At 42.1% G+C, this 23,200-nt stretch overlaps 1 protein-coding gene and 1 long non-coding RNA gene across 4 annotated transcripts in view; one reads left to right on the plus strand and one right to left on the minus strand.

The window, feature by feature from the left end:
• Positions 1-23,200, minus strand: part of ZBED1 (zinc finger BED-type containing 1) — a 59,106-nt gene that overhangs the window by 24,483 nt on the left and 11,423 nt on the right. Inside the window, exons 3-4 of one of the 3 annotated variants that reach the window (XM_063340821.1) lie at positions 18,138-18,291; positions 8,501-9,530 (exon numbers count right to left, since the gene is read on the minus strand). The exons of 1 other annotated variant lie outside the window; for it this stretch is intronic. The gene's annotated coding sequence lies outside the window, so the exon portion shown is untranslated. The remainder of the gene's footprint in view (positions 1-8,500; positions 9,531-18,137; positions 18,292-23,200) is intronic. One more of the 3 variants, XM_063340811.1, reaches the window with a different exon arrangement.
• LOC134518299 (uncharacterized) lies at positions 69-16,766 on the plus strand. The gene is made up of 3 exons (XR_010071926.1): positions 69-1,309; positions 2,076-2,330; positions 14,955-16,766. It is a non-coding gene; the product is annotated as an uncharacterized LOC134518299 (long non-coding RNA).

A 23,200-nucleotide genomic window follows, 5' to 3' on the forward strand; every position in this document is an offset into this window, starting at 1 on the left:
TGCAGAACGATTTATTCCACATTCCCAGCTAGAAGATGTTTTCCTACCCCTTGACTTCAAAGCTCATTTATCTAAGGTGTAGATTATTAAAGGGCGTTTATACAACTTCTCCTCATAAAAAACAGAATATAGATATATATTGTGAATGTATATGCACATTTATGTGTACAGACAGATAAAACAACATTTTGAAATTTCATTAAGCACATGGAAGGGGAATGGCATTTGCTGCACCCAGGACTTAAGAGGGAAGTGTTTAAAGGGGTTGGTTTACACTGTTACTTCTTTCCTCAAGAGAGTAGGGATCTCTTTCTATATAAATCACATTACAGCATGGATACTACTTCGAATAAAGGAGTTCTATTGGCTGTAACATGCACTTGTTACACAAAAATTATGGGTGGAGAGCAAATTCTCCTGGTAACCACATGTTCAAGCTGCAAGCCTTAGCTAGCAAACAGGTTTTTATCTACCAGAAGTGTAAACCCAGGAGCCTTTACTACTGTTCCAGATTAAAGAAAAGCAAGCAACCAAAACCACGCATTACGTACAGGATGAGTGGCTTTACGCTCATGATTTCACTGGCTGGGTTTCTAATTGCAAAACAAGGGGGTTTCCTGCAACTTGCATGTTGGGTCTTGCGCCCATCTTGCTCGTGGCCAGTCTGTCTTTTACTGGGGTTTTGCTTCCTAATAAAGAAATTATTAACAGCCCATTCACGACGTTTAATTTTTTTTTTCCCCCCAAGGAGGGATCAAGGTAAAAGCTAAATTCTGCATCTGGCTTTTCTTGTTTTTTGTCTGTCACAATATCAATCATGCCCTTGTTTTGCATTGTCTTGCAACCAACTGTTTACAATAAGCCATCAATAGCAATCAAGGATCTGATTCTATCTCTCTTGCTGCTGTTGATTAAACAGGGAGAGTATGAACCGAAGGAGAACTCGACTGCTTAATCAAAACACAGTTTATTTACACAAAAGGACGTAAAATTTGCCCGTAGACAGGCCCAAAGAAATGTGGGGGTTTTACCTGCAGGTTTAGTTTTCGCTCTATTTAATTATTAACTGTTCCTGCTCTAATCAAAAGGTTAATTTAAATCATGGTGTTACGAAAGAAAATTTTAGTCAGCTTCAGAAATGCATATGGATGAACGTGTGATCTGTAGTTCAGGGACAGGATCAAACACTGAACAGCCACATTGGGTGAGACGAAGATCAGCGCAGATTTCTGTCTAGCTCTTAAAATGACCGGGACCAGATGTCTCAGAGGGAAGTTTAAAATCTTCTCAGCAGACAACCTCCTACACGGTAATCTCCACTTTCCTTCTGATCTCCACCTATTATACTGATATTTAGTAATGGTTGTTAGACTAAAATTCTGAAGATTTCATTTTTTTTTTCTTGCTGCCAGTAATTGTCTCTTTAGATATATTTGATATGTAGACGATTCTCCAAATTATTTTTGGATTTTATTAAGTCTCTTCTAGTTGTGCTGTGTTTCATGTATATGATTGCATACATTGTGTCACAAAATATTTTGATGTTTTATAATTTGCCACCTTCTAATATAATTGCATAGCCCTTTATTTCTGTACTATGAGGCAGGAAAGCAAAATTCCCAGTCTATCTTTAAACCACTTAGTATTTTATATACTTCTCTCTTGTCTTACTCATTTCCTGTTTACTGTAAAAGATCTTTTATGGCTCTTCAGAGGGAGTTCACAATACAACACAATCTGTTAACTTTTATTTAGACATCTCCTGTTCAAAGTGTACTATGGAGTGTCTATTAAAGTAACTGAGACTGATATACGGAAAGAAGTGTCGGTATAAAGAATATTTCATATATTTACAGCGCAAAACTGCCAGTGTAAACTAGGCAGAGATTAAAGTATGAGTATTAAGTGAACCACGGACAAGAGATGTTCTTGTTAAGGCCTGCACAGAATTGGCTAGTCATACCGTGCCGCTCTCTTCCCTATTTTTAACTGCGAGATCATATGAAAATACAGATGACAAGTGTGCTAGATGTTTTCCCAAAATTCTGCTCCCGGCCTCTCCTGGCTGTCTCCAGCACTGGCGCACCCCATGATGGCCATCCAGCCCTGGCTTTGGAGGGTGAAATCTCTTCACGTGCCGAGAGTAAGGAGATTGGCACTGCTGATGGAGGCAAGCCAGAACCTTCTCTAATGCCGCAAAATGCCTTCGATAGCATCTGCTCTCTCGTCAGCACGCAACAGTTCTCCATCTGTGCCATCCTCCATCCATACCCCAGGACCGCATCATCACCCCTTCGCCAATTAGGCCACTACGCTGCTAAGGACAATTTGTAAGTCACATATTATTTTCTGCACTTTCTTTTTCCGATTACTATTGTTTGCCACTTGAGACAGGGAGTGAGAGTGGAAAAAAAAAAAAGAAAAGAAAGGTCTTTGCAATGAGTTCTTGAAACATTTTAAATATAAGGGTCGGTCTCAACTTTTCGTCTTTAATTATCTGCTGCTGCTACTTGGAATTTTCAGGGCTGTTTGAGCCCTGTAATAACTTGTTTGATTTATAGTTATAACAATTTATTCCTGCTGGGGGAGGAAACCATGCTGATTACTTCTCTCTTGTTTTTGCTGTGTCATCCTCTATGCTTGTAGTATGTATTGCAATGGTTCTTCTAAAAAGATAAAAAAATCAATCCATACAATTTGCTAAAAGCAAATACTTAATGTACACATTGATACATAAGCTGCAAACTATACCATATGTGAAAATGATCACACCTATTCAGTGTACAGATGCTTTGGGGTTTTTCCCAGAAAAATAAGTTTTTCCATATACCGAGACTCAGACGTGCTCTGTTATTTTCTTGCTTACATAGAGCAATGTATTGCAATCTATTGTCTTGCTTGCTTTTTTTGGTATGCACTAGGCTGATAGTTTCAGTGATTTTCCCTTAATAACCTCAAGCTGTTTTTCTGATCGTTGCACTGGAGGACGGTCCTACATAGTTCACATACTGTAGCTTGGGGGTTTTTTGCTCCCAGACAAACCATTTTTTTGCTGCATTCGGGCCTCCTGCACAAAGGGGAACTTTACTCTTCTTTCAGTATTAGCATTGTGCCTGCAAATAGAAATCATTTTACCTTCAATTAAGCTTGTTACACATCAGTGGCACACTACCGACTTCAAGTTTATTCCGCATTTACAAGAGAGAGAAGAATAGATTTCACTACCCTGAAGATACATTTCTTGATAACTTGTAGCCACTAATCAAAAACTAATCCAGATTATTAGTGACTAAAAAACATACGCATCTGAAGCGTGGAGTGATTTAATTACCTCTGTCCAGTGTCTCCAGAAACTATCATTAATGATGGTAGGAAATATTTGTTTCGGGGGAAAACGAGCGAGCAGGTAGTGATGGCGCACACCATCGCCTTCCATCAGCTCCCCTCTCTGCTGCGCATTAACTCGTTTCCTTGCCGAGGAATCGCTCCATGGATTGACTGGTTTCATTTACCAGCCTTCCTAGGCAGAGCTTGGAAAGGAGAGAAAAGCGCGGCACCTCGTCTACCTAGCCATTTATTTATTGTATCGTTTCCTCGCTTCAGTCTACTCTTCGTGAGGCTTTTGTTATATTTCTCCTTTCCCTTGTACCTGCACTTCAAGCGTGAGGCTCCTGCCTCTGGCATCTCCGCAGAGAAGCCTGAGCCCGTGCTCCCACCTCTCCCTGCAGGGGCTCCTCCGAGGAGCCGGCTGGGGAGGCAGGAGGGTCACTACCGGAATGCCGAACATTCCCAGTTGCCGGCCAGCGCCGGCAGTACCACTGGCAGCCTGGAAAGCAGAAGGAATCCCACAGTAGTAATTTTTGTGCTACCTGTTGGGTTTGCCAGATTTTTGGCTTTGAAGACTCGTCAGCGTCCTTTTTATTTGCTTATAGAAGAAACTAATCGATAATATTCAAATCTAAGAAATAAGCCCTAGCATGCATCTAGAAAGAATACATCTATCAAGATCAGTGACAATTACAGGACAAAACCCCTATGAACTAATTAGTAGAGTCAGAAAACAAACATTGGTTTCCTAACAGAGATATTTTTTTCCTGATATTTCCACACACCCCCAATAATCTGCCAGTCCCTCAAGCATATTTCCTCACCTCCAAACATTCCGAAAGGCACCATTACTGTCTCCTGCCTCTTTAGCACCCACCAATTCCAATCGAAAGAGCAGCAATGAAGATGGATACCCCCTGTCACGCATTGCTTCGTCTCCTAGCACAGCAAGGAGGGCAAAGCCAGTATCATCAATCACTTTCCTTAGAGGCTATAGTCAAGTGACACGAGAAGTTAAAGGCTTCAAATGAAGTCTCAACTTCACCTGTCATTTTCTGTGTCCCAGCGTGGCAACCCCCCGGCAGCGGGTACGGTCCAGCTCAAGGAAGGAGAGAGGGGCTGCACGCTGCCAACTATCTCCACAAAACTCCTAGTGCCATGGCCGGGCTGCAAACCCTCCCTCAAAAGCTGATCGGCAGCTGTTAATATCTTTACAAGAAGGTACATAAAATGCTCAGGCTGAGAATTGTCTTTAAGGGCAAGCCTGTGAAACACATCTCAGTGGGCTTTGGTTCTCTTTGGATGCGCCACGCAACTGCAAAATGAAAAGAAAGGGGAGAGCTGGGCAGAATATTCAAGAATATTCCAGAAGGGAGGCTGGGGAGGGAGGCCTGTCTGGAAATACCCAGCACCCTTTTGGGTCCGTAACAATAGGTGACAAACAGAAAAGAAAACCGCAGCCAAAATCACCTTCCAACGCAAAAACATTGCTCTACATTGATCGTAACGAAAAGGCCTTGTTTCTCCCCAGCGGTCTCTTTGAGCAACCTGGGAGCCAGTCTTCTATCTTCTAAACCCTTGGGGGCCTTTTCAGCCCTCAGCGTGGTCAGCCTGCTTCTGGGGCAGGTTTCCCAAGAACAAAAAAAAGCATCGATATCTAAAATGTAAATGCTGTCAAGGGTCCCTCCTCCAAACTGGGATTGTTCTGCTTTATCGCTAATCTCTGCAACATCGCCTTTGAGTCTCTGATTTATTTACTGACCACAGCCCCCCTGTAGTTAAGCTGTGGTTGTGCTCCAGAAAGTCATCCTAGGAAAAAAAAACCTGAAATAAAAGCAACGTATGATTCCACATAACTGCAGGCCAAATGATATCCTCAATTACCTTCATACCACGCCACTAACTGTCGGTGGGGTTGCAGAGGTGTTACTGGAAGTGGGATTTGGCCTGCAGAACCGTAAATCCCATGGGACAGCAGCTAGAAAAAAGCCAATTGACTTGCGTAGCCCGAGCCAAGCTGCGGAGCTGGCGGGTACGGCTAAATCACACTGTCAGTGTATAAACTGAAAAAAAAAATGTTCCAGATGGTGTGTTCTTCCCCTTAAATCCTCTCAGCTCTCACCTGGGGATGTGAATATCTCTAGACGTAGTCATACAAAGAAAGGCAATACTGAAGAAAAAAAGGCCTCGTGTACGAAAAAAGATTTTCGCTCATACTTGAACGGTTCACTGGAAAAATCTTAAACTTTCCATACCTATATTTCTTTGAATATCAGTGGTCTACTTTTCTCTACTCATAACCCAACCAAGAAGGAAACAGGTGAAACAAATGTTAGCTTATAAAATTAGAGACATTTTCTGCTTTGCTAAGATCCCAACGCTGAGATGTTTGATGTTAGAAACAATAGAGCAAAAGATTTAAATGACTGAAAGCTATTTTAGAATAAATGTGTCTTGCATAAGTCACATACACAAGAAGAAAATAAAAATTAAGGAAAATTGCTCAAATGGAAAGGCTAAGCTGTGAATATCAATAGACTACAATACGTAGGCTTGCATATTCTAGCTGCCATTGCTCTATTTGGCTTCAGAAACAAAATTATTTAGGATAATTATAATTACAGCTGGTAAGAATTTCCCTGCTCAGGGAAATGCTAACATTTCAACATTTGTTTTCATGCTGAATCAGAATTAAAAAAATCAAATTCCTCTCAGAGAAAAATTCTGAAAAATTATGATTCTTAGGTATTAAATACAGATACTATCACAACACTGTCCTACATATATCAATATCTGCAGCATCTAGTAGGAACATATTGTAATATTTAATTTGTTATTCCGATACAATTCCAAAGTCAACATGAAAGGAAGAGGAAAATTAAACACCTCCAATTCACAAAGCAGAATATTTTGATGTTGAACAAGGATGTTGGGGTGAGATTTTCAGCACTATGGAAACATTTGCATTTAGGAAAAAAAAAATTATTTGCCAACAGTAAATTTTTTATCCGCTATTGTTTTACTAACTAAGTTTTGACACCTCTCAGTACTCTTTCTCTTTGACAATATCCTAATCCAGTGGTTTGTCTTTCCTTCTCCCTTCCTTCCTTTCTTTCTCCCTTTCCAATAGTTTGATGACAAAGAAGCCTTATTACTGTATTTGGATAAATTTTTTACAGTCTGAGTTCTATATAGACACCTTCACATCTCTGGATTAATGTGCAAAATTGAATCCTTATAAATTCCAAGTGAGGCGACTAAGCAGATAGGATGATGGACAAAGAGAGGTGTGCGTTTCAGGGGAGAGCTGGGATTAGAAGCCGGGTAGCCCTGGGTCTACACTGCTTCCGACTGCTGCGTCTCTTGAAAAATGGCTCAGCGCATCAGCTCACAGGAGAGATCAGCCAGCTGAAGCACTATCCATAAAACCCCATTTTCTGTGTATTTCTGAGGACACAATTCGTGCACGTGGGAGCACAGGTAGCGGGCGCACCCTCACCCGTCTTTTCGTTCAGACCAAGGCGGGCTCTTCCTGAGGCAGAGCTCCTGCCTGGCCCACCAGCCTGCCTGGCTTCCACCCCGCAGCCATCTGGGCCACAGCAGAAGAGACCTTCATGAGACATTCCTAGGGTGAGCAGGTATTCAGGCCGTGCCATCAAACCGGACCTGCTCCAAAGGGAAACCCCCTGGAGTACCCACTCTGGAGTACACCAGCTCCTTTTTCCTCTGGTCCGCTTCTGCTGAGCTAGTGCAGACACAGCCATAAAAACCCATGTGCCATCCATGGTATTTGGAATAGTCCTGTAACTATTAGTTAAGATTGGACCTTTTTGAAAGTATTTGTGACGCATAATCCTCAACTCAAGAAATATGGTTCAGACACTATGGAAACCTACAAGCCCTATGGCACAGCACCATGCAGAGTAACATAGGTGCACCCGTGTTATCCACCCATAAAGGCAATGCTTATACTGGGAGCTAGAGAAGTGCTCCCGCACTCCCTGACCCATCTCTGTCACCCTTTCATCTGCTTCTCCGTGGCTGGAAACTTGGGCGGGATGCCTCCTGTGACACCCTCACGGGAGATGGCTCAGCTGGGCGAGGAGGCCACCAGCTCCTCTGAACACACTCAGGAACACCTAGTTCACTGAAAACTCAAGCTGCAGCGCAGAATATCCTGCTGTTCTCCTTCTGACAGGGAACTGCATCAAAAGCTTTGCCGGAAGGAGAGAGAAATAACATTTGGCAATGACGTGTCTCTTACCCAACAACGAGAGCCATGGTTCCACAGCCCGATGCTTACCCTATCCCTTGTGGGAGCAGGCTGGGCTCCCCAGCCCTGACCTACACCGTCCCTAGAGGGGAAGCTGCCGTGTCCCCTTCTGCAACACTCGGGTACCTCTGCCACCACCTGCCCATGTGTTGGCCAAGCAGAGGACTTCAGTGGAGCAGCCTCCACATCCAGGCACCTGCGCTTGGTGCCATAAGATAGGCACTGCAGAAATTTGCTCTTCACTTTTCTTGTCAGTAAATTGTCTCCAATAATTGCCTTGGCTTTAGAGTCGAAGGCCTCCGGAGTAATGAACAACTGTTATTTCTAGTACAATGGGATTCTTGTCTATAATGGTATCCCTTAATTGCTACTGCAGTGCAAATTATGAAAAGCAAGAATATCCAAATATAGAGACAGTTGGCCCTTGTGACAGGAAATTAAGGTCTGTTCTCTAACACTGCTGCACGCCCTGAACTCCAGCTCAAGTCAAAATGAATTACATACATTCAATACTTCAAAAAAGCAAGCTCTTAACCTTTACAAACAGGAGCTTACAGAGCTCCCATCGTGTGTGTTCTGGTTATTCCTATAAATGCCCAATGCTTTTTCTGATCCTACTAATCTCCTGGGCATCCTGGTCCCATCAGAGTTAGTGGCAAAACTTGGCTTAAAAAGGCTGAAGTAATTTTTCTTAAAAATAAGGAATGAATCGGTGGCTGTATTATCTTTTGAAGTTTTCGTGGGTTTGATTGCTTAATTGGTTGTTATTTTTTACTGTAAGAAAAAGCAAGCAGATGTTGCTATATCATCCGCAATACAAAATCTTTCATCTTCCTTCCTATTTTTCATGCCTTGAGAGTCTCTCGTTTTCAGCCTCTTGGATAAAATCTTTTGGCATACCTGTTCATGCCTTGCTTTGGTGTTGTACTCCTTGGAAGCAATAACGACCAGAACGAGCTCAGGCTTCTGAGAAAGAGCATGTTATCTCTACAGTGCCATTTTACTATTCCAAGAACCAAGAGTCTAAATAATTAATCTCCGCTGCGAACTGTCTCACAAGCGTGGTATTGTCAAACAATAGCGGTAAACTGCTGAGGAAAGGTCCAACCCTTCTCTAACTGATGTCAGTGGGAATTTTGCCAGGGAGCTCAGCATGAGCAGGGTATAGCCCAAAGTAATCAGTTCTACAGATGATTACATGAAAAGCCCTTAATTATAGCATGATGATTGAGTATTATTACAGTCATGAGACAGAGGCATCTTCTGGAACCAAAACCAAGAAAAAGAAGGTATTGAGGCTATTCCTCCTCCGAGTTGTGCCTCTTTGGCAGCAGCCTTTTATCAGATGACTTTTCACATGTTAGCACAGCTACTCTGGTTTTGGCCGCAGACCGACACGCACAGTGAAACGAGCCCAGATTTCCTGTTCCACAGTTCCTCTCAGCTAAAGGTCTCTCAGCCCGCCAAGCCTGCGCTGTTTGGTAAGTAAGATGTTTTCGGCAAAGCCAGCCACACTCTGCACTTCGTTGTCCGCCTTCTCACTTCGGTTCAAAGGCACGTCTTGCTCCGTAGGTGCCTTTTCCAGGCTGGGGAAGGGAAAGTAGCTAACAACCTTGGATGATGGCTGCTGTCTTGACAAAGGCAGGGAAGAGTGGGCGCAGATCCCCAGAGCCAGAGCTTCTGCAGCCTCCACCAACCTGCCCGGCGCTCAAGCTGAGAGCGGGAAGAAGCAGGTTATGGCCATGAATTGGGTGCTGAGGGCAGGGACGAGGAGGCGCGCAAGCTGACGGGGTGCCCCAGCGAACACAGCCAGGATCTTCGTGGTTCTTCAGGGAGCATTTGCCGTTGGGCAGATAGATACACCCGACTGCAGCTTCGCACAGTTCGCCTGAGAACGTGGAGCTTGCACAGTACCCTGCAAAAGCAAAGTCTGTGTGAAGATGGGGATATGATTAGACTTTGTATGAACTTCGGGTCAAAATACTTTATTATTACTTATATGTAAGGAAGTTCATTTTCTCCTTGTTACTTGGGGGTCAAACAGAAGCCTGCCCTCCCCCCTGAAATCAATGATTTTGGCAGCTTAGCAAAATCTGTCTTGAGAAAGACAAAAGGCAAATATTTATAAAACACACATAGTCACTTTGCTCAGCGTTACTAAATCATTAATAGTGCTTGGTTCTGGTTTTTATTGTCAAAGTCACAGGAAGCTGCAGTGATGACAGCGGGAAAACGCACGTCCACAGCAAGTTTTAGGTACATTTTGTGGGGTTTTTTTCTTCACTGCTTTACTTAAGAGAGAAGTTTTTATGTTGCATTTTAATTTATTTTCCATATTTGTATGTTGCTTACGTTTCTTATCTGAAAGGAACTGTGAAAGTCTCCCACTGCTTCCTGCCTGAAATTGCTCTCTCTGGATGCAGCTCTGATTTCCCTGTCATGATACATGTTGTCAGGCTTTGTCTCCTCTCAAAATTATCATTAAAATGGTACGCTGGTGAGCAGTCCCATTTGTAGCAGTGGGGGATTCTGAAATATTTTCAGTTATTTTCATAATAGCAGTTGGTAATTTCCTGAAGCTATGCCTTCTGATTAAATATCTTTTCTTTCTGCAGTCCTCTGAAGCAGTGGTAAAAAAATCACTGCTATTTCATTTTAACCTCTCAAGAGGTGAGCAAAAATCAGTTGCCTAGCAAGCAGAAGGACTATTGCCTGTGTTAAAAGGTCAAGACAAAAACGTGCTGAAAACTTTTTGGATACTTATATAAAGAGATGATTTATGACTTGGGAGTTGTTTATTGCACAAAGGGGTCTGTATTTGACCCTATGCGTCCTGCTCTCACGTACTTAATGCCACTTAAAGGAGAGGAGTATCTGTATTCCTCAGACAAGCATTCTGACATTTCAAAAAGAGAACAGCTACCTCTCAGTTTAAATAAACTCAGAAATGTGCCTGGAAAATCATTTGTCATCATCTACAGAAATGTCAGAGTTCCAGATTAAGCGGTAGAGGTATTAAATTCTTTTCACTCATTTGACCATGTGTTAAATAAGCAGCAAATGAAAAGCTATTGTGCTTATTTTCTAAGGGCAGCTACTACATTTGGTAATACCGTCCATGGAAATCCATCACACGATATACATATTACAGTTCGGAATATTCCACCTACTCTAACCTATACTATGCTTCGGTTCTCAAGATCTTTCTACAGAGCAGCTCATGTGTCACAAGTAGCAAACATGCTGCACGTCTCAGTTGGGTGGATGTATTTCCAGGGTGCCACAAGCTCTACTTATTAGGGTGCAACATAATTCCATACAGGAACCTTTGGAAGCGAGAGCGCGGTCTGGGTTTGGTCTTTGGGCAGACCTGAGTGAGAAGGAGTGCAGGGAATGTCTGTGTCTTACACAAAAAGACTTGGCACGCCTATAGCCACTACACTCTGCAAGCGCACCGATAGCCTGGCTATCAGTGTTTTCAAGGGAAGGGGAGTAGATGGAACCACGGCTACCCTTCTTGTGATTTCTAAGAGATAGGAAAAACCTGCAGGAAAAGCAAGAGAAAGTACCTCTGTCATGTGCAGTGAAAGATGTCCTGTCGGCCACACAGCACACTAGAAGCCATCATTGCATCTCACGTCTTCTACAGCATAACCAGAAAGTCTGATAGACAAAGCTTTCATTTTATTGTGCACATCCAGTAGGAGATCTGTCCGGACAAGGCAACCAGGCTGAAGCAAAATGCCTCCCCCTTCCCTATCTGCTGCTATGGAGGCGTGAGAAGTGGACCGTACTTCAAAACGGGAGGAGGGAGAAAGAAGCTTCTTATCTCCATCAAACTCTCAACCTCTGCCACCAAGCTTCCAAATTCAAAATACTCCCTTTCCCCAATGACCCGAGCCAGTGAGCGTGTGAGCTTTTTCCATCTCTCTGATCCGCCTCAACCCAGACGGCTTGTTAAATCAGGCCTGGGTCCTGCGGCGAGCTCAGGTGGGCTGGCACAGCCTCTGAAAGCAGCTGGACTCCAGGCAGGTTCAGCATCCCACCTGACGGGGCTCTGTGGCAGGGTCAGGACTCTGGCAACTGATCCAGAAATCAAAGTGGCTACGAAAACTTTTCATAGAAGCGTTAAAATAACGTGGCCTTTGTGTTATTTATGATTCTTTGCCTCCAAACTTATCGGCTATATCAACCGTTTGTTAAATTAGTGTTCTGGAAGGAAATGCGCTTGCGTTCCCACAGACTTTCCTTTGAACTGATGACCTGTTTCAAAATGCTTTTCAACTTGTGAAAAAAAGAAAAAGGAAGAAGAGGGGGTTATGAGCTAATATCCTTCCTAATAACCACAGAGACCAGAATCTTCTGGAGAAAATTAGCGTTTGTCTCATCCCTGGCGTGATTTACCCTAACCCACTTTAGATTTACTCTAGCCCGCTTTCCCAATTTGCCTGATGGGTGAGGAATTGCTAGGCAACACCACACTTGCAGGTCAGCTGCCACTTTGTGACTATGCCAATGTCCATTTTTTTTGAGGCCCACACTGAATTTTCTTCAAAGATTATGTTGCCATTTAAGATTAAGAGCATTTAAAAATACTTAGCTAACCTTCCTAGTATAATACTAGCTTTTCCTTAGTCTAAAGCTGCGTTGCTACAGCTGAATATTGCTTAGAGTGTCTAAATATTTGGAAGTAAACCCTGCCATTTTCTTCAGTAGTATAATGAAGTAAAGTATAAGATCAAGCCTGATTTTAATTACAAGGTGTCCTTTCTCTTACTCTGCCTGCCTTCCCTGTTTTTCATGCCAACAGCAACTGTTTGATTTGACTTGAAGGAAAACCGAACGGCTAGCCTGAAGTAGCAGATGAATCACTCTAATATCTGATAACTTTCCCAAATAAAGGCAGCTCTCTCCGGAAGCAAATGTCAGCCTGCATGGCTTAACAAGCTTATCTGAGCCAGTGTAGTTAGCAGGGACACGCTCACACTGAAAAGCCGCTTGCCGATGGTGGGATTTTCAGCGTGTCGCCCAACTGCCGAGTAGGAGGTGATATTCCTCATTTCCAGCCGAACTTCAGCACACAGCCTGTGCCCGAGGAAGCACCGAAGAGCAGCAGATACATGACATGTTGCAGTGTATATGACCTATTCCCAACCACGCAGTCCTGAAAAATACAAGGTGTTCCTCAGCGGGCCACCGCTGCTGCTGGGGCATCTCCAGCTCTTGTTCTGCTCAGGTGCTGCAGAGCAGCCCGGGCATTACTCTTAAAGTCTCATCCAGACACTCAGCTACTTCAAAGAAGTGCCAACTAAAGATGGGTTTTCGTAAAAGTAAGCACTTGAATACAGCGCAGAAACCTTTTCAAGGCCGAGTACCTCATTAAATTGCCAACCTCCTTGCCAACGGCGCTGGGAGCAGTGAGAACGCAAGCACAGGGGGTAAAATCCACCAGGACGTATCCCAGTAAACAGGGAGTGTCGGAGCCAAGCGCTCAGGGCTGTGAGTTAAAGCCTGGCTTACACCTGAACCCCAGAAGCTCACTGAAGCTCAGGGGAAGCGCCGGGGAGCCGGGCTTCCCTCCGCCCAAGCGGCGAGTTTGTTGGGCAGCATCTCCCTCTTGGAGGCTCCCCCGGCTCCTACCTCTCACCACCGGCCCTGGCTCGGCAGGAGAGGCCACCCCAAGCCATCTGAATGTCAGCCTTGGGCGACCCCGATTTGTTTTAGTGCATTTTACCAGGCGCCTGGCTCAACGTTGCATGTTTTGCCTCAAAAACAATAGCGTTCTTAAAAATTAGTATTTGGGGATTATGTTTTTTTTAAATGTTACCTAGTCTGTGAACCTTTCAGTACAGTACGGTGCCATTTTTTTTCTACAATCCTGATCATTAGACAAATGCTTCTCCTAAAAGTATGGGGAGGCTAATGTAATCAGGTGTAATTAGAAAGTCAAAGTTGAGGGTTTTAAGAACAACAGAATCTAATCAAACACAATCATGACAGTTGTCGTCACTGCCACAGTACTTACAGCAATTTCCCTTTCAAATTATCCACGTTTTCACCAACAAAGAGGCTAGTCATTCAAGCCATTTTAATTATAATTTTATATCACTGTCTCATTTTTATTTGTTTAGGTTTCTTCTTTTTACGAGTTCTTTGATGGGACCCATACGCACCAAGGTTGCTTGCTCATGCTGTGGTGAAGCTTCAATTGGGTTATCACAGCTTTCAGAAACTTGCAGACAATCCAAAGAAAATTGAAAAGACGGAATTTTCACAGAGATCCAGTGATTTAATAACACTTTATGGAGCCCCAGGGTCTCCCTCATCACAGGGGCAGCAACAGGCCACCTCATTTTTTTTGGTGAAAACCATGGAGCACTCAACATGCATTCAGCACAAAATATCCAAAGTGAAATATTTCTATCTGGGTTCTAAAATGACAGGTAAAATGTCAGCTAGCACTGTAATAAAAAAGGAAAACCTAACATAAAACAAGAGTACTCTGATTAGCATGTTGCTTTTTAATGAATGTGACACCTTCACCAAAACCACTGGGCTTCAGAAATAACAAAGTACTGACTGGGTGAAAAGAATCATTGCAGTTCACCGGTAACTCTCATGAAAGCTCCTTTATGAACTGAATCTTTCTTTGGACACTTCACTGGACACATCTTTGGAGCAAATTCTCTCATCAGAGAGTACTAAGCTCTCACTAAAGTCAACGGGACTTCTATGCATCTCAGAAGAAAACCTGGCATTCATTGGTGGTGTTCCTCTCTAGGGAGGAGGAGGAGTAAGGAAAAAAAATAATTTGTCATTAATGTTGTAAAAAAATTATATTAGAATTTGTGAAATTAAAAAAAATAGATAAAACCATATGAATGTAAAAACTGATTGCTATTTATAAGATTCTTTGAAAACACACATTTCTTTGCACTTAAGTCTTTTACCAGAGGGTACACTTATTTTGTTCTGGTTTATCGTTCATTATGTTCATATTGCAAGCTTTCACAGAGTTTCTCTCCAATTTATTTAATAAAATACCTTTTTATTTTCTATCTTCCCTTCTCAGTAAAACACCAATTTGAAAACTCTTTTTTCTAAAGATTATTAAATAAAATAGTACTTCTAGCATTACCGAATCCTTAGTTGCTAGAATCAGAAATCACCAGTCCTACCAGTCACGTAAGAACAATAACAAGCAAATCTTTATTTCAATGAAAAAATGGTCAGAAAGGTCAGCTACTCAGTGTGTTAAAGAACCATATGAAGAGCAGAAACAACTCGGCTGTTGACTTGCTTAGTCTATCCCACGTTAAAGCATAATTATCCTTCCTCTGTATTTTTGTTTCAGAAATAAAGAGGCACGAAGGAAGAATCTGTCACAGACTCACAGCCAGCTCCCGACAGCCTTCTACTCGCTCTGCTCAGGCTATGAACACCACAAGAGTGTCCTTCATGGACACTCACCACTGTTTTTCAGTTGTGACACGTAGTCCTTTGAAGAGGAAAGAGTCTGAAAAGCCTTTCAAACTAAAGAGCTCTTTTTGGTTTGCCAAGCCACACAGTGAGGCTAGGCCATTACCATTGTCTGCCCCCAAGTCAGTTTTGTGCTTTTCTCACTTATGATCCGTGGGGAGATGCTGCCATTGATACATCCAGGGTGGAAGGTACCAGCCACTTGGTTAGGATGTCTTTTGGAGTTCGTTCAGTCACGGAGGAACCGCTGGCAATGCACCACTGCCATGCAGTACAGTCACAGCTCAGGCATTGCACCTTTCATCCTTGGATTTTTCTTTGGTGCCAGAGGATGGAAACTGAACTAGATGTTGGGAACGGCTTGGCTTTCTGACTGCTGTAATGAGCTCTTTCAGAGGAGAGTTTTCACTCCTGCCAGGGTCCAATCTACTATACCAGCTTGAGATATCGATTCCCTGGAAACATTTATTTCTGCTCTGCTTGAATTTCAGGAGTTGATAAACTTTACATTTTAAGATAGCTTAGATTTTCCCATCAATGTTGCTAATGGAGGTAGTTGGTGTACTTACAAATTTCTGCAAATAATAATGGGCAAACTCCCTCCTCTGATGTTAAATTCAGATCATTTCTTACAACTCAGCCCCTGTTAGTTATCTCCATGGTACAGTACGGTGACACACATGTCCAAACTTCATCCAGGTATAATTTGAGAAGGTTTGAACTGACTACATCAGGACTAGGACTTGTTTATGTGTCTCTGATTAGCCTAAAGAGTAAGAATTCTAAACTGCTTGTTTAGCTGATGGAGAGTGACAGACCTTTCTAGATGCTGACCCAAAGTACCTAAACCAGATGCTGAACAGAGACTTCTCCCGTCTCACTCAAAGTAGAAGATCCAAGGAAGAATGGTCTTCCTAAAAAATCAGCCTTTATGAATCCTATATAATAGATCCAGTGGAAGAGTCCTCTGAATATTATTAAGAGATGAACCTAAACTAAACACTTTGCAGCAGAATTTGTCTTGCAAATGGAGAAAGCGAAATTTGCAAAATACATCCTCAATTTTTTAATCAGTTATTATTACCCCCATGTAGCCAACGGAAATCTACTACGGACCAGGGAAACACAAGTCCAAGGCTGTTCCTGTCCAAAGGAATCGTCATCAGAGCAGACCACTCATGAGATGTTAAATAAAGTACGCCTTGTAATTTCTTTTCCTATATCTGACTGAAAATGTTCCTCTCTAATTCCTAACACCTGCCACCTTTCATACAGTCCTCCAGTAAGCTGTTTGTCAATGTTGGTACAATTGTTCACTGTACCGAAACCAATCTTCTCTCTTTCAACACAGTGCTTTGTGAGACACAATGTCAGATGTTTTATTACACTCTAGACATAGTACATCTCTGGTAACTATTAATGTTTTTTTATCTCCTCAGAAAAATGTGACATAACCTTATATGATTTTATCTCTGGAAATTCATGTGTGTGCTGGTCATTATTCTTTCATACTTCAGATATGCAAATACATCCTTTTCTATCATTTGTATCGAAACATGCAACTTACTGAAGGGTAAAGGTGGGATTCCTTGCTTCATTTTTTTAAAGAATTACATCCTTTCGCCCCTATACCTCTCTTGTCAATTTACAGGTTTATCGTCTCTTTAGCTAGCTATACAGATATTTGTCTTCATCTATTTCCCAACTGGTTACAACTTTTCCAAATTCACTGTAGAAGATCAGACCATGATTCTGAAATGTAGGCTATTTGAGCCTAAAGATCATAGGCAGGTCTTTTTTACTTATTTTTTTATAAGTAGATAATCTGATATAATTGTTATGCAGTTCTGTTATTACAAGATTACCCCACTTCTTTTTCTTTTTGCTAGACCCTATAAATATCTCATTTGAATTCTCAAAGATTTGGTGTTTACTGCTATTCTTTTACTGTCCAATATACTGGAACGCCTAAAGTATCCTGACTTTTTGGCATCGGTTTCCTTTGAAGTTCAATGCACAGCTACTGTCCTTTGCATCTTTTCAGAGATGCACACACAAAATATTGCACATTTGTAATATAAAAATAATTATTTGGTGGAATAACAGCAATCCAGAAGATACTTCTCTCCAATACTTGGCTACACTAGGTGAAACTTTTTGATCACTGAAATAATAGAATATGATGGAAAAATTCAAAATGAAAGCTTGGACTATCAACTAAAGTTGATAGCAAGTATCCGACTGCATTGTAGATTACAGCTACGGCCTCAAAAAGAAAAGAACTGCAGAATTATCTACATGTATAATGATCTAAGTTCCCAAATTATAAGAACACAAAATATTAACATCTTAGTATTTTCCTGATAGTAACCTTGATTAAATTAGATTTTTACAGCTACTGCTATAAGCTTTTAGAGTTAAAAATATTATCAACTGTAGGATGTTGCTAGATAAAGAAGAGTCATCAAATATCTCATAAAATACCCACAATGGGGAGCTTCAGTTGCTGGTATACAAGCTGCCCAAATGCCATAATGAGATAGAATTTTACAGGTGAAGTTTCTGGAGACCACCAATAATTGGTTCATACAGGGGAAGGGAAGGGAAGGGAAGGGAAGGGAAGGGAAGGGAAGGGGAGGGAAGGGGAGGGAAGGGGAAGGGGAAGGGGAAGGGGAAGGGGAAGGGGAAGGGGAAGGGGAAGGGGAAGGGGAGGGGAAGGGGAAGGGGAAGGGGAAGGGGAAGGGAAGGGAAGGGAAGGGAAGGGAAGGGAAGGGAAGGGAAGGGAAGGGAAGGGAAGGGAAGGGAAGGGAAGGGAAGGGAAGGGAAGGGAAGGGGAGGGAAGGGGAGGGAAGGGGAGGGAAGGGGAGGGAAGGGGAGGGAAGGGGAGGGAAGGGGAGGGAAGGGGAGGGAAGGGGAGGGAAGGGGAGGGAAGGGGAGGGAAGGGGAGGGGAGGGGAGGGGAGGGGAGGGGAAAGGGAAGGGGAGGGGAGGGAAGGGAAGGGAAGGGAAAGGGAAACACATCATAGATTCTTTGCTGTGAATTCCGTGATGTTTCTTACCTCAACACCTTTGATATCATAAAGCTGCCAAGTGTGAGATAACTTTGACACATCTGTCAGGCAGTTGTGTTACAGCTGCTGCCTGTTCATATCCAGTGCCACAGCTTCCGCTGGGCTGCAGCCAGAGCTCCTTCTTCAGCCTCCTGAGAGTCTGCTGGAGGAAGGGAGTTACCTTAAGATATACGCTGAAAATTCACTGGAGCTGGGCCAAATGTAGATCAGAGCAGGGACAAAAAGGGGCCGAGCAGCATAATTTCCTTATGCCTTAGTGCTCCCGTTTGCTCTTACGGTACACCCTGAATCTCCCTGGCTCAAAACAGCTCGCTCAAGCTGTGCAATGCACTTCTGCCTCCCCAGCTGTCTTCTCAATTTCTTCCATCCAACTCCCTTCCTCACAGACTTTAATGTAGTAATGGGCACACTACCATATCAGCTTCTCAATGGCTGGTAGTCGCTAGCTGATGAACATATGCATTGAAAATATTTCAGTGGATATTTTCAATGGCAACAAATGAGTCGTCATCGACAAGAACAGTAATAAAAATTAAACATCCTCAGATTATTACCTCTTCACATTAAAAGCGAACCTCGGCTAGCTGTTATAAATCTAGATCTTGTAATTCGCAGCCTAATGATTTCCAACAAAATGGCGTAATAGGATACATGTAACACGTAAGCATAAACATTTTCTATGTCATTTGTTTCTGTATCTTTCCGCCTATATTTTTGTACAAATAATCAACGAATAAAAGGCTCATTTCCCCATAAAATACAAAAACAAAACCTGAAAGTGCTACCTGCAAAAATGCAGACAGCCAAATTTACCCAGGAGGTAACTCTGCTTTAGGAGAGATTCATTTGTTCATCATGCATTATTATCCTTTACTGACTTTGGAGGAACCCTAACAGATAAAAACTGTTCCAAGAGCTGTGTTTTCACTGTCAGTGATGCTTGTGCAAAAGCAAAAAAAAAAAATCTTGGCAAGACAGTAAGACACCAACATAAGCCCAAGGCCATTCTTTTTCTACATAAATTTCAGTGTCAAAACGGTAGGAAAACCAAAATAATTTTCAAGCCGCTAGAGGGTATTGCCAGATGTGAAAAATAGAAAGATAACTATAAACATGATTATTCAAGTGTGCCCTGTGAACAAACAGGAAGATTTTGAAGGGCTAGCACAGAATTTTCTAAACACATTTTTTTCTGATAAGCAAGACAGACAGATAATAAACAATTAAGGTGATTTTCTCCTTTGCAAAATAGCTTACAGAGACAATTATTAACAAGGCTGTACTGGTTCCAGGCAGAATGCAGGGGGAGGGCAAGCCCTGATGTAGTTTTTAATTCCATTTCTTCAGGATCCCTATTAGATGTTTTGCGTAGCAATACCTTCTGCACAAATCCACCTGGGATCACATTCTAATTATCATTTAAGAATTCAGTGGAAAATCCACAGGAGTGAAGGGTGAATATTTGGTCCTTAGGCATGTAAAAGAAGAGGTCACATTCACAGCATTTTTCCTTTTGTAGCAAAAAAGAGAAGATTCCCAAAGGACCACTCATGGTCTGTCACTGGTCTGCAAGCCATTTCAGAAGGTACATGCCTTGGATGAGAAAGGTGCCCATTGCTGTGATGGCACGTTACTGTGACTGCTGCTCTTCCAGGTACAAGGCAAAAGAGGGCAGTGGAGCACTGCACATTTCAATAGATTAAACTAATGATCCCTGCAGATCTTTTATCTACATTTCTTTGCTGCGAAAATTATTACAATACCCAAAGAAGCAATCATATTGTATTAAAAATATCCAGACAGTTTGAGCAGAACATCTCTGAAGCTTTCACTGAAAATGGCATTTCTCTCCTAGCGAGCCTTGTAATCGACTGATTGTGATTGAAACCTCCTTAAACTGTGTATGTTACCTTCCAAATCTCCTGTCACAGGAGGTATTGTATTTTCACTCACCAATAGGGCTCTTCATGTTGGTTTCATTTGCATCACCTCCTTCACGTGCAGTCCAGGGAAGCTGGTGTTCCTGCCTATAACACTACTCTCAAAGTTTAAAAAGGTCAACAGCAGTTGAGGTGCCCTCACAACAGAACGAGCTTTGTTTCCTTTCCTGTGTCACTGATAACTGCGTTGGGTTTTGCCAAGGTGCCATGGCCAGTCATTGCTTATGCTGGATGCTTTATTAATTTATTGGGCAGTTCTGCGTTCTGAATCCTTCCCAAGTGTTTGTAGACTTTGTCTGTGCCACGTCCATCTCTAAATGTGTTTGTTCATGCAACTTTAAACTTTCAGCAACACCATCTGTCGTTCCCATATTTAAGAAAAGAGCTTGAAGGTCAAAGATATCTTCAAACATCTCGTTTTAAATCTTAATAAAATCAAATGTGACGTTTGGATTTGCTTTGGTTTTCAACTTGAGTGTGGGATGCTGTTTCCTTTCGCTGAAAGCAGTGGTTCCCACTTCTGCATAAGCTGACATGGATAATATGTCATTAAAAATAATGACATGTTACTTAAGAGGAATGGTCACAGTGAAGAACTCTGGCCTCTCTACCCAACAACCTTCTTTCATCTTGTCAACAAGTCTTTCTGTAAAATGGCAAAGGTTCCCAGTGTCAATATACTCCTCTGACTGTCCTTGGGATGGCAGTGCTCTAATCAGATTTATTAGCAAAGCTCCTACTTTCCCATTATAAGCCAAAGTCTGGTACTCAAATGCCATTCACTTCAGAATGCTGCGTTTTATTTAATGGCTATAACATGTCAGCGCTGTCTCCAATGCTCCTTTGATGTAAAAAGACAAGGGGACATGACAAGACACCTTTGATGTGCCACATCCAACCTGAAGTTTGAATTATTTATAGATGTTTGGAAAATTACATAAAATGATAGTGTAGTGATATGTAACCCGTTACCACTACATTCTCAGATCAAAACACAGTAATCACCAACATCACTGTGTCATTCCAGAGCAGTTCCAAGGGTCGCTCATTGGACTGGGATGCGTGGAACCACTTTATAAGCCTGGTTCTTCCACGGTCCTGCTGGTGGATTCAGGAAAGTCCCCGCAGCCTCCTTGGCTTCGGTTAGCCTAGGTGGGCTAACACCCATCTTTTCTGTAAGGTGTCTGGACATCACGGCACTACGTAGTTTTTACATTTACAGTACAGAAGCTAGATATTATTCCTGTTATTACGGCTTTTGTTCTATTTTTAAAGTGACATTATTCCTACTACTACAGCATTCTGCCTCCAGGGTGCCGGGTCCTGAGCAAACGCAAACGCCGGCTGGTCAAAGCCCACCGCTGTTTACATTTGAAAAATGCTTTAGAAGTCTAAGACCATCCTTTCCACACCAGTGCACTTAAACTTACGGGAAAATCAATAATTTTCTCTACAAATTGACTAGGCCTTTTCCAATAGGTCTTGCTCTGTGTAAAAAGGCACAAACCATCATCCTCAAATATAAATAGAAAAACCTTGCAATAGTGCTAAACCCAGGGACACTACTAGTTTTCGTGAGATGTTTACAGAAATACTTCAATGTTTTATCTCTCTGAGACAGAGAACAGCAGCTTTCTTAATGGAAGAAATATTGTTTATTCTTTATTTTTATGTACTCATTTTGTCCTTAACTAAATGATAAAGCAATGTAGAATTTCAGTGACATACCTAATAAGCAATCTAAAATTAATTAGCTCTTGCTTTCTCCTTTACTTAAATAATTCCACATTACCTGATTTATGTTTCTGTATAGACATGTATTTAGACTGATTTTTAATATAAAACTACATATAAGAATTTTATCATTTATATTTTATATTAAATTGAAAAATTTATATAAAGATACACATACAAATCACTACCCAAAACAAAAAAAGTACGAGCTGAACATGTCCAGGCCAGGTGGAAATCAAGAGACTTTCCAAATCTAAGCCTTGTCAATTATAAGACCAGGGGGTGCCCTGCACCCTTCAGCACCAATAGAAGGGCTTTTCCAGCTACACACGGAAGGTGAGGATGCTCTTGAAACAGAGAATCCCCTACCCAAAGGTGATGTATAGGAAAGGAGACAGGCCTGGACGGGCCACCGTCTTGAGCAGAGATAAAGTCCATACAGAAAGTTAACTTCAATTTAATTCTCACTCCTGTCCTCTCTAAAAGTTGGCATAAATGTAATGGAAAGCCATAAACACTTCAGATTGTCAGGAATTCCAGGAGCTGCTTTTGCAAACCAAGCGGTCTCACCCTTCACTTCTGGGGCACTGACCCAACCCACGTCATAAACTGTGACCCAAAACCAAGCAAAACAAGGAAATCAAGGTCTGTGCGGTGGAAATGGACACATGAGAAGCAACCATTTTTTACTCCAAGCATCATTACGTGCTCATTGGCAATAAATGTGTGTGCACGGGTATAAATGTGTGTGCACGGGTATGTAGGTGTGTGCACAGGTATGTACGTATGTGCATATGCACAACATCTCTTTAAACTCAGGCTAACAAATCCTTTTGGTTCAAATGATAATGTAATAGATATCACAGAGAATATTTTAAAACACCGAACGATTGTGACTGGTAAAAAAAAAAAAAAGCAGGTAAAGAAGAAGATTTGCTTGTCCTTTTAAATTAGAAAAATCAACTTTTTACACATGGAAAAACAAAATCAATTATTCAAAGGACAGTGTTTTCTGGGCCACAAATGCCATCTGCTACTATTACAGCAAGAGATGGAAAAGCGTAGTCACTTTCTGCACTGAAAGAGCTTATTCTCCTCTCGTTACGCTCAAAGGTGATAATAATTTGGCATTTTTTAGCCTGTCCCTTATCAGAACACAAAAACCATTGCCTAAGTGTTGAAGAGGAAATCCAGCACAGGTTTCCAGCAGAATAGCTCTGGTGGGAGGAGGAAGAGGCTGGCACGTGGCTGTTGGGCTGTACATGAGGATAAATAAGCGTGAAGATACTGTGTCAGAACTGAAATCAAGCGGCAGACAACATCCAGCTGATTATGAGAGCAGCACCTACACTCTTCCAGCATTTATATAACTGAAAT

The sequence above is a fragment of the Chroicocephalus ridibundus genome, chromosome 1, assembly GCF_963924245.1.
Source record: "Chroicocephalus ridibundus chromosome 1, bChrRid1.1, whole genome shotgun sequence".
Lineage (NCBI taxonomy): Eukaryota > Metazoa > Chordata > Aves > Charadriiformes > Laridae > Chroicocephalus > Chroicocephalus ridibundus.